The sequence below is a fragment of the Mercenaria mercenaria genome, chromosome 5 (genome assembly GCF_021730395.1).
Source record: "Mercenaria mercenaria strain notata chromosome 5, MADL_Memer_1, whole genome shotgun sequence".
NCBI classification, from domain to species: domain Eukaryota; kingdom Metazoa; phylum Mollusca; class Bivalvia; order Venerida; family Veneridae; genus Mercenaria; species Mercenaria mercenaria.
Genome location: NC_069365.1, coordinates 23,728,603 through 23,741,213, shown reverse-complemented (window position 1 = coordinate 23,741,213; position 12,611 = coordinate 23,728,603). Strand labels below are relative to the sequence as shown.

General features: G+C 33.9%; 1 protein-coding gene across 8 annotated transcripts in view; it reads right to left on the bottom strand.

Moving 5' to 3' along the window:
* Window positions 1-12,611, bottom strand: part of LOC123556656 (heat shock 70 kDa protein 12A-like) — a 99,821-nt gene that overhangs the window by 69,448 nt on the left and 17,762 nt on the right. For 4 of the 8 annotated variants that reach the window (XM_053542914.1, XM_053542917.1, XM_053542913.1 and 1 more), the window contains one exon: window positions 10,871-11,032. The exons of the other annotated variants lie outside the window; for them this stretch is intronic. The gene's annotated coding sequence lies outside the window, so the exon portion shown is untranslated. The remainder of the gene's footprint in view (window positions 1-10,870; window positions 11,033-12,611) is intronic. 8 annotated transcript variants of the gene reach the window in all.

Here is a 12,611-nt window from a genome sequence, read left to right as displayed (position 1 = left end):
ATTGTCTTCAAACTTTGTCATTAATTTTAAGATGTTATATGTATGCCCACTACAGTCAAATATTTTTTCATAATTTTAATATTATGCAAATAGCAATGTTCGGAAAAATCTGGATACACCCTAAAAATAACTCAGTATAAAAGTCAAAATTATTATATTTACATAAGAAATTATCTAATACCACCGATGTTCGAAGTTCTGTAGTCCCCAACCCTCTCTCCCTCTCTCTCTCACACACACGCACACGCACACGCACACACACACACTGTTTCAGAAGAATTGTGTTTGTTTCAAATCTTGTATATCGTTTAGTGTAAGAGATTTTTATACAGGTGCTAATGGAATATTTTTGATATTGTTTAAATGGGATTAGATTTATGATTAATTATTAAATATGATATTTTTCAGACGGTAAATAGGGAAGAAAAGTGTGTGTGTGTGTGTGTGTGTGTGTGTGTGTGTGTGTGTGTGTGTGTGGTGTGGTGTGGTGTGGTGTGGTGGGTGGGGGAGTGATGCATGGACTGACGGGACGGGGTGTGGGTATTCTTACATTTTTCACTTGTCCACGGACACTTAAAATCCACTTGTCCATAGTCAAATTTCACTTGCTCTGATTTGTAATATTAAACCTTCATGAAAGCGCAAATAGACTGGAGATCGAGTTTTTTATTTAGGACAATGAAAAGAAAAGCATATCACAGTAACTGTGGTAAAATATAAGCTGTTGAAATATTTGCCTTTTAACGTTTATAAAAGTCTGAAATCGCGTAAGCAGTGTTCGGGATCTTTTGAGGTCATGCCCGAAACACTGCCCACGCAATGGTGCAAAGCCAGATGAATTCAGAGAAAGACCTTAAAACATTCCGACTTGTTTAGTCATACTTGCGATCTCTGTGTGCTTGATTTTAATTTGGCTGACTACTGGGTCAAATATTTCCTTTGACAGTGACTTATTGTCTCAGCAGTTGGAATTCGACTTACAAACTTGTCATAATACTTTTTATAAGTTGTTTACGTTTCTGATGTCTTTAAATGTCCTTTTAGTTCTCTGTGTGTAACCCTTGTTTTCCTTTGTTTTAGTTTTAGTTACAGAATGCTATATGCTGATGATGCAAATATTTTTCTTCAGTTACTTTAAGTAGTTCTTATGTTCCTTTTAGCATGTATATGGTTTCTTCTTTTATGTTTTTTTAAATGCATGTTGTAAAATGTGACTCTTCTTATTTTTGTGTGTAGTGTCAGTTATTTTTTTTATGTTGCTTTAAATGTGCTAAATCTGTATGTGGTAAATTACTTTTTCGTTTTATTTGCTAGTACATATGTGCTATTTTGTTTTAATGCGCTGTAACATGTATGTGATAATTTGTGATTTGTTTCTTATCTACTTAGAGCCAGATGCTTTATTTGCTTTAATGTGCTTTAACATATTTGCATTTTATTACAGCTGTTTTACTTATGTTGAGCTTATTTACATGTGTTTGTCGGAAAATAGCTTTAAGCTAGTGTTATATGTTTATACCTTTCCGACGTTAAATAAATCTTCTTGTATCTAAATCTTCTCTGATATCTTATCATAGTCACCAAGTTACAGTGTGCGCGAGACCTAGTCAAAGAACCCATTATCTTTATCACCTCCATACACTTGAAGCAAGACACAATCTAAATAATTTTATGTTTTCTCATTTTATACCTGAAAAAGTATGCTTGTCCGCGGACACTCAGAATAAAAAATGCACTTGTCCGCCCGCAAAAAATCACGAGTCGGATAAGTTGGACATAGGAATCCCACATCCCTGAAGGGGCGGGTAGATCAAAGAACTTCGAGCATCAGCAGTCCATAAAAAAGCACAGACGAACAGCAGTTTTCGTTTGGTTAGGTGTTTATCCATTCTAAGTTCGTATTTATCCAGCACTGTTTCCTATACCAGTTAGGAATTATCCGCAAATTTAAACCCACCTCATAATCAATACAATTTTTAAGCTATAAAAATCGATTTCAAACTTTGATACTGTTAAACATTGTCAAAGATATATTTATGGAACTAATACATTTAATAAATAAGGTCTTACTGCAATTTCTGGTACTTTAAAACAGTTAGAAACATAAAACATGTTCATTTTGAAGACTTTTTTGAGTACATTTTAATGAATTTCAGCCACATAATGTGACATTTCGATTGAAATATTTAGTACACAAAACATGTTATCAATACAGGATATTATGACTATCAAAAGTTTTACGCTAACATTGCATACTCACATAAAAACACGAAAAAAGACAAGGAAATTAACTACATACATCGTCTTTCTGTCAGCCATGTTGGCACTGAGTTAGGGTCGCTGAACAGAGTTAGGATTATTCGGGTACATGGCGTGCAAATAAGTTGTCATCTCGCATGTCATGTTAATTGATCCAAAATTTAGATAGGAAAATAGAAGGAAACTATAACACGTGTATCTATTAAGATTCATAACTACGTATTTGTGATTATCAAAAAAATTAAAGAGGTAATCAGTTTAACAGATATAATATAGAATGTTGCATGCCCTCACTATACTGAGGACATTCTTCCGGTAATTAATCAGTGCAGGTCAAAATATCTTTCAGTATATGAAATATAGGACATTATTCTATTTTACGATACTTAGATTGGTTACTAATTACAGTCAAAGGTGGTTTTTTTTTGTTTTGTGTGTGTGTGGGGGGGGGGGGGGGTTGCTCTCTTTCAAGGCCGTACTAGTTATTGATTATTACCAGTTAATTCGGTTATCGGCCTATTGTTATCTATTGTGAAATGTTCACATATTACAGGAAAATTATATTCAAACTATAGGCACAGTACATATTTATAGACCGGAGAATATTTTAAATAGAAAAACATAAAAAACAAGCGAATTCGATGAATTATAATTTTATTACATTTAAATGTAAAAGAACAGATGTCCTCAAGAGATCACAATCAAGTAAGAAATCTCGAACATGGGTTGAGACGTGGTTGGGGTGGAGGGGGGTACAACTTCACATGTTGATAAATATTCATAAAAGGTTTGATTTTATTTTGAAAGAGGAATGAAAACACCTTTTTTCGTGGGTGTGCTGGGGGGAGGGGGGTAAAACACTTCACATGTTGGTAATAAATATTGATGGAAAAATAAAAACTGAAGAAGAAAAAAATGTTGGGGTGCATGATTTGGTGGTGGAGGGAGGTGAAGGAGGGTCCAACTTTGCATGTTGATAAATGTTCATGGAAGGCTTATGGTTTAATAAAAGGAGAAGAAATGAAGAAAAAATACTTTTGGTGGAAAGAGGGTTGGGGAGGGGGGGGGGGGGGGGGGGGGGGGGTGACCTGGTGTGTGTACACTATTTCATACGATGATAATAAATGTTCATCAAAAAAATGAAAGACGTTAAATGAGATTCTACCTGTTGGTAGTGTGTTATGTACAGATATGTGCTTTTTAAATAATTAAAGGACAATTACTCTGAAACTCGTGAAGAAATTCTTACGAAATTGTGTGTGCACTAATATATTATGGTGATCTAAATTTAATTGAAGTTTCATAGTTCTAAGTCAAATATGTCACAAGTTATGAAGCAGAAATTGCCATATTTAAAGTACCAAAGAAGAAACTACTAGGGGCTATAACTTTAGTGTTACTTCGGCAATCTGACTGAAAATCGACATGTCGCATTTTTCTTTTTAGTGGTGAACATGTTTATGAAGTTTTATTTAAATATTCCTAACCACTTCCTAGATATGGCTCGATGGACTTAAAATGGGCGGACGATCAACGCCAAAACTATATTCCTCCGCCTTCAGAACAAATACGTCCAGTGATCCGAAATAGAATTTTTAAAAGGATGACGAGTAAAGTTTTCTCTATTACCAGAAAATATTTTCTCAATTTAGGTTTGATGTTATTTGAGATATTTGAATGTTCTTTACAAATGTAAATGTTAGCACTGGTTTTCCGTAGGTTCATTTTATACGAGTTCAGGTATTTCCGAGACCGGCATTTAAATCAAATTTAACGTTTGATAAATGGGTCAGTGACCCGTTTAAGGGAATGTCGCCATTTCAGAGAAAAGAAAACTTTATAAAAAAAATAATAAACTGTATTTAACAGTATTGTTTCATAACATTAACCATTCATTTTAAATCTGCAGTAGGTATTCAAATTAAGCAGTGTAAGATTATTATTACACATGGTTATGAATATGATTTTGTTTTTATGGTACTATAATGCAGTCTAGCGATTAGGCGCGTGGAATTCCATATAGCTTTTATGGTCCACTAAAGTTGAGAAAAACGTAAAATAACAATGGCCACCATGTTGAATGTCTGCATCATTATATGTTGCTCTGAAATGCCATTGAACCTTGCGGCTCTTAACTTTGAGATATAACGCACAAGTCATCCTGTTTGGTATTAAGGGCTAGGTATTTCTGCGTCAAATGTATATATGAAACGTAATAATTTTAAATCGTTTTACTTCGTTCTTGGTTTTTGACTTTACCTAGTTATCGCTAGTAACGTACTAAATCGTAGGAAAAGGTGACAGACACCTAGTTAAGCGTTTCCATTCACACTAAGTCGATTTGATAATTGGGCTTTGCATAAGTATTCCCGTTACAAGTTTATGGAAACGCTTAACATAATTTCTACTGATTTAGACTTGTCTGTAAACTTTCAAGTAAACATGCCAATGCACTGGTATTTGCAAATTGTGACAAGTTCATTTAATCTCCTTTCATCGCATTACAGATTTTAGAAGGTTTGCAACATTGCACCCTTTGGACTTTTGCATTTTGGTCAAAAGACAGGGTACGCAACTTGAACACACATCTGACAATTTCAAGTGTCTGAAATACCCTTTTATGCAGATATTGCGGCACTACATATCCTGTGCCTTCTGCTAATATGACTGCTACAGTAGCAATGTTATGAGAGGATGGTGACGTTTTAAGGCACCCCTTACGAGGTAGATCTTGGACTCTACATTCTCCCATATTAAATCCCCTACCCGCCTACAGTGACGTTTGATAGCTAAGAATTTCCGTAAACTGTTTAGTATTCTTGAAGGATCTGCTTTCAGAGAGCAGCGCATCTGTAGGACCTAATTTCCTTCTTACCCGGAGCCATCATACTTACGATGAAAATATACAAGTGTATACGAGTGTAGTGTATTAAAACGCTTGTACCTCAGCTATAAGAAAACAAGTTGGGTTGAAAGTTTCAATAAACACGGCTACTGAAACCGCCTAGAAGTCCATGATTGGGCTTGTACCTCACAGTTCTATAGTTTCTACGCATTGAAGCGCGTTTGCCTCAATTTTTTCTCACTTCCGCTCGTATTTCAATAACGGATTTAACAGCATAAAAGAAACCTTTCATTAATCTGTGCAACATATGATATAATGTTTTTTCACTCACAAGTATCAGAATCTTAAGGGTCAAGCAATATCATCATACATGAAGGAATTCATGTCCACAATTTGATCAAAGTATAGAATAAGAAAAGTATTCTGAATTGTTATCTCTATTTAGTACATTTCACTTGTAAGACATTTCTATATTGGATTATTTCCTTTTTATCTTTATGAAGTACACCGATCCAACATGTACTGGTGATATCATATGTTTAAGGTGCATCTACACCTTATAGACTTCAAGTACATGCATTGGGATATTAACATATTCTTAAAATAACTATTCTCACTAATCTAATTTTAAGATTTTTTATATCTAGATAATATCAAGTGGTGACAAATCAAACATTTTTATTCAGAATATTTTTATGTGTGCTTTATCCAGATTATATATAGTTTCGCTGTTAAGAGAAAAATATTTTCCAAAAGTATACCAATCCTTTACCTGAATGTGGCAGGGGAACACTCCCATAGATATAGCATTAGTCTCTTCAGTTCTACGAAATCGAAACAAGCAATGAACTACTAAAATTATGTCAGGTCAAGGAAAACAAATAACAGAACGCCCTAGATACATATTCAGGTGGGAGTTTATTTGTGTCTCTTCTTCTTTTTTGACAGAAGTAGATCTACATGCATATGCTTTGTTCAGACTGGACGTTCAGGCGTGACGTTGGCGCACTTTTGATTTCGAAACTAGCATTCATAGTAATCTAAAGTCCGGTGGATTTTTTCTAGGTCATAACCTAATTATAGACTTTTTCACGAAACAGGAACTTAATCATTTCACCATTACCTCGGCCAGTGATTGGAGTATATTTTTTGTAAGCTGCCATATCCAAAAATAGCCCCTTGTTCAGGTAATTAATGATAATGATTGTTTTGTATCGTATAATTTTAGTAATAATGTTGTCGAGGAAACGTTACTGTATGCCATGCTGATAAATTATATAAATAAATTCAATAAATTGGAAAGGTCTTTGCATGACATTGTAATCTATTTTGATGCAAAATGACTCACAGCAGACGACAATCATAGTAGAAAGAAATACACAGATCATCCAGGGACTTGATCAGATACAGTTAGGAAATAAACACTTTCATGTTGAGCAGTAAAGTAGCGCGATCTTTCTTAATACTCTTTGACCCTTCGATAATTATTTCGCTTCTACATATTGAAATGTATTTATTGCAAATTTATGTGCTACATTTTAGGGATACTGCTATAGCTCGAAATCAGTAATATACAAAGGGCTGTTTATTATATACGACTAGATGCTCGCAAGTTATATGTAACGGGTCAGCTTTGTATGTGAATATTGCATCATAAAATGGAAGTAAAACTCTTGTAAGTTTGATATAAAACGTCCATGGTAACAGGGAAAGATATTGACAGACTTTATATATAGTTGTCAACTTCAGAATTTCGTTAACTGAACATGATCGCGCCGCAGTATAAAGTCAGTTAAATCGTTATTTCCGTGTCAAACTTAGCATTAATTATTCAAAGAGGGCTCTAGAAAAGTTCGAATATCTTCGTATGATATGAATTAATTATTTCGCTTTCTTGGGTTTCTTATAAAATCTTCTATTTCTCTTTTTTAGTCGAAATGTTTGTCCACAGACTCCTGTAGCTGTATAAATATCAAATAAATGGAGCAAGAACTAAATTCCATTCAAATATCAGTACCTTAGCCGGTGACATTTTCTACTAAATGCTACTTTTGTCAATCCAATGTACTGAATTACAAATACAGATTTGTTTCGTCAGCATTAAGCAGAAAAAACACGTCTCAGTGTAACCACAATTCAGATGTTATGTAAAATTTGATCACAATTGACTGTTTTAAATTCATTTACATGAAACGAAATGCGGGTTCTTCTTGAAACATTCAAAGATTATCATCTTGAAGTAGCAAGTGTAACTATGTGTATAATACATGTACTAAGGTCAGTATTTGAGACATCATACATGTGTTTCATTTCAAATTGATCAGTGCTATAGTGCATATTTTCTGACCTGGCAGAGATATTTATAGAACGGTCATCAATGAGCCATTCCATCATTTAGTTTAGGGTAATCGGTTACATCATTAGATTTGGTTTCATTCCGTTTGAATAAATCCGATATGCACCAAGTTGCCTATTGATTTTAATGATAAAGCCTGTACTAAAAATATCTCCGCCAGGTCAGAAAATATGCACTATATTTCTCCCCATCACGAATTTTCGAAAATGTAAGAAAGGCATTCATCCTAACTATCCTTACTAATCTTGTACAACCATAATGATATTAACATATACAACTTTCCGCACATGTGCCGTTTTCAAGGAATCCGTTAAAAATGATTAATATAAATCAACCATTGGTTCAGGCGATGACTACGTCATTTAGTTGCTTTGGCATCCTGCATCAATTTTTCCCAAAAGTACACAAAAACTTTATACAAGTTAACACGCGGCTTCCTGTAATACCTACTTTCCTGGTTTAACTGACCTATATGTATATAAACGACATAACATGTCAAGTTATAAAGGTTGAAAGGATTAAGATACCATTTTGAATCAGGTAAGAAATTAATTGACAAATTGAAATATTTATATTATACCAATATTGACCGTATTTCGTCTACTTTCGTATTTGTTACTTACAAATGTTGTTCAGATGAAATACAGATGATAATTTATCAGTTATTTTCATAGTTTAGTTTAATTTAATTGAATTATATTTTATTGTATATATCTATACATATTCAATACACACACATACAACAAACATACATAAATACATCGATGTAAATATACAAAAAGGTTGGGCTAGAAGTTATAACAACATTCATAAGAATCTTGTTATTGTTTATAAATTATCCAGGTGACTTTACAAATCGCCAAATAAATTGTCATCTATACTCAGATGTCGTGTTAATTGACCCGAAATTTAGATAGGAAAATAAAAGGAAACTATAACACGCGTATCTATTAAGATATATAACTACGTGTTTGTGATTATCAAAATTAAAGATGTAATTAATTTAACAGATATAATATAGAATGGTGCATGCCCTTATTCCGTTCTTAACTAACATCATAGGATTCAATACAGTTGACAGCTATACGGAGGACATTCTTCCGGTACTGATTAATCAGTGCATTTGTTTAAATTGGTCAAAATATCTTTCAGTATATGAAATATAGGACATAATTCTATTTTTCGATACTTAGATTGGTTACTAATTACAGTCAAAGGTTTTTTGTTTTTGGTGTTTTTTTTTTTTGTGTGTTTTTTTTTTTTTCGCTCTCTTTCAAGGCCGTACTAGTTATTGATTATTATCAGTTAATTCGGTTATCGGCCTATTTTTATCTATCGTGAAATGTTCACATATTACAGGAAAATTATATTCAAACTATAGGCACAGTACATATTTATAGACCGGAGAATATTTTAAATAGAAAAACATAAAAAAACAAGCCTTCGGCGAATTCGATGAATTATAATTTTATTACATTTGAATGTAAAAGAACAGATGAACAGATATCCTTAAGAGATCACAATCAGTAAGAAATCTCGAACATGGGTTAAGATGTGGTTGTGGTGGAGGGGGTACATGTCCACATGTTGATAAATATCCATATACGGTTTGATTTTATTTTGAAATAGGAATGCAAACACTTTTTATCGGGGGTGGGGCGGGTAAGGGTAAAACACTTCACATGTTGTTAATAAATATTGATGGAAAAATAAAAAAAGAAGAAAAACAATGTTGGGGTGCATGATCTGGTGGGGGAGGGAGGTGAAGGAGGGTCCAGCTTTGCATGTTGATAAATTTTCAAGGAAGGTTCATGGTTTAATGAAAGGAGAACAAAAATGAAAAATAAACTTTTGGTGGAAAGGGGTGGGGAGGGCGAGGGTGTGTGGCCAGGGCGGTGGAGGTGACCTGGTGTGTGTACACAATTTCATACGATAATAATAAATGTTCATCGAAAAAATGAAAGACGTTTAATGAAATTCTACCTGTTGATTAGTGTGTTATGTACAAATATGTTGTTTTTAAACAATTAAAGGACAATTACTTTGAAACTTGTAAAGACATTCTTACGAAATTGTCTGTGCACTACCATATTATGGTGACCTAACTTTAATTGAAGTTTCATAGTTCTAAGTCAAATATGTCACAAGTTATGAAACAGAAATTGCCATATTTAAAGTACCAAAGAAATAAAGAAACTGGTAAGGGCTATAACTTTGGTGTTACTTCGGCAATCTGACTGAAACTTGACGTGTCGGATTTTCCTTCTTACTGGTGAACATGTTTATGAAGTTTTATTTCAATATTCCAAACCACTTCCTATATATGGCTCGACGGACTTAAAAACGGACGGACGAACAACGCCAAAACTATATCCCTCCGCCTTCAGAACAAATACGTCCAGTGATCCGGAATAAAAATTTTAAAAGGATGACAAGTAAAAATTTCTTTACAAATGTAAATGTTAGCACTGGTTTTCCGTAGGTTCATTTTGTATGAGTTTAGGTATTTCCGAGACCGGCATTTAAATAAAATTTAACGTTTGATAAATGGGTCAGTGACCCGTTTAAAGGAATCTCGCCATTTCAGAGAAATGGAAACTTTGTAAAAAAAAAAAAATAATAATAATAAACTGCACTTAACAGTATTGTTTCATAACATTAACCATTCACCTTAAATATTCAAATTAAGCAGTGTAAGATTATTATTACACATGGTAATGAATATGATTCTGTTTTTGTGGTATTATAATGCAGTCTAGCGATTAGGCGCGTGCAATTCCAGATATTTTTTTTGCCCCACCACTAAAATCAAAATAAAAAGTAAAATAATGGCCATCATGTTAAATATCTGCATTAGTACATGTTGCTCTGAAATGCCATTGAACCTTGCAGCTCTTAACTAGAGACGTAAGGCACAAGTCATCCTTTTGGGTATTAAGGGCTAGGTATTTCTACGTTTTTAAAATGCAGTTAAACGAAAACGTACTAGATACGGCTATATATACGTAACGGTGATTCTCCTAATACGTCGCCTGTATGTACTAAAAGGTAGCAATTTTAAAACGTTTTACTTTGTTCTTGGTTTTTGACTTTACCTAGTTATCGCTAGTAACGTACTGAATCGTAGGAAAACGTGACAGACACCTAGTTAAATGTTTCCATTCACACTTAGTCGATTTGATAATTAGGCTTTGCCTATCGAACCGGGCAATCTGTAGTAAAACGAAATGGAAGCTTACTATTGATTTATGCAAAACTTAACTTAAGTGTCCCCCAAACTGGGAAAAAATCGGCAATCCCAGGTGCATGACGGGAAACGTGGTATTACCTAGCCTTTAATACCCTAAAATGAGACTGGGGCAAGAAAAGCTTTACAAAAAGTTCAATGTCATTTCACATTTTAAGCTCACCTAAGTGTATTCCAGGGTATATCAGACCCTTGCGTATGTGTATTCCAGGGTGTATCAGACTCTTGCGTAAGTGCTTTCCAGAATATACCGGATTCTCATGTATGTCTTTTCATATCTCTGTATTGTACCCTATGTATATCAGGGGCATTTGTCAGTCCTTTTCTGTTAAATCAAAACATTCAATGATTATGATGATGCATAATCTATATCAGTTCAAGACAACAGAAACTGAACGCTTAAGGGATTTTCTGTTATGCAATATTTGATTTATTCTGAACTTACATTCATATTGTTGTTCTCCAAATAATGTTTCTGCTATAATAATTCAGAATCTTACTATAAACCATTTCTCGAACAAGAGGCGAAATCATTTCACAATTAAACCGGGCAGTTACCTGATTTTGTATTTTGCATCAGTTCCGAGAATAATCCAGGTTCACATTCTACGCTTGAAGAATGATAATAATTGTATTGTCACGTACAAATTTTGTAAAATACAATTTAATAATGTCAAGGAAAATTTTGCCATCATGTCAAAATGTACAAAATGTACTAAGCTGATAAAAATATATTAATAACTCTAATAAGTTAAAAAAAAAAGAATTTTCGTCTAATTGTTTGTATTATTTTAAACAAATGATAGTCATGAATTACTGTAAGTGTAAATAAAAATGAAATAGTTTTGTCATTCCAGTGTACAGTCGTAAAACCATAAAGTTTGTTCTTTTCAACTTTACGGTGGCGTTATTTTTCTGAAACATTTTTGTGTCCCCTCTCCCAATTCCTTTTTTAGGGGGTGGGGTGGCCGCGGCGAGTGCACTTAGGGTTGTCCTTGTGCGGCCGTCCGTCCGAATTCGTGTCCTTCATATCTCAAACAAATAATACCTTTAAGAAAGATGGTCGGCGAATTGTAATAAGACAAGATAATTATGAGGTTCTCTAATCATGGGTTATTCTATCTAACATTTTTCAAATAGCAAAACTAAACACCACACTTTAACAATTTAAATCGTTCTCTTTTAACTTTTCACAAAGGTTTCGTAGGGTTGCAGTTTTGTTTCTTTATCCTAAGACGAATAATTACAGCAGTGGTCTTGAAGGCACTTCTTTACCTTAATCGATCAGCTAATCACACCCTTATTAATGTGATACGAAGACCGTATCAGCTTTCTCTGTAAATTGATTGATGTTGGTATTTGAACATGTTTGTATTATATTCATAAAACTTATCATTTTAAGATATATAAATATTCTTCTAAATACACTGAGCGAAATTAGCTTTAAAACTATAAACAGCGTCATTAAGGACAAACGTTTTGTCTGTCATTTCACTCAGAATCAGAAAAGTGAAAAAATCAACCTCGTCCAATCAGGCAAAGTGTTGCATAAATCTTTCATTTTGATAAATTATCTATTATGTGTTATCAAGTAGTCTGATTCGCAAATTTCAGCCACGTGGCATGGGTCAATCCAGGTCACGAATTCGTTCTTAGACGGCGTTCGCCGAAAAATTATTTGACCCTGAGTCATCAGTCCTCACAGGATTGTAAATCAGCACGGGAAGCTGGACACCAGGGGTTTTAACTTGGATCTCACACAGTCAGACCAGAGTTTTAGCCCTTGACTTACGCATATAAAAGGCCTAAGTTTATGTCGCATGTATCTCAAAAAGTATCTAACCCAGTATTTAAGAGCATTACAGGAATGTGAAGTTGTAAATCCGTGGTTCTGATGGAGGTAT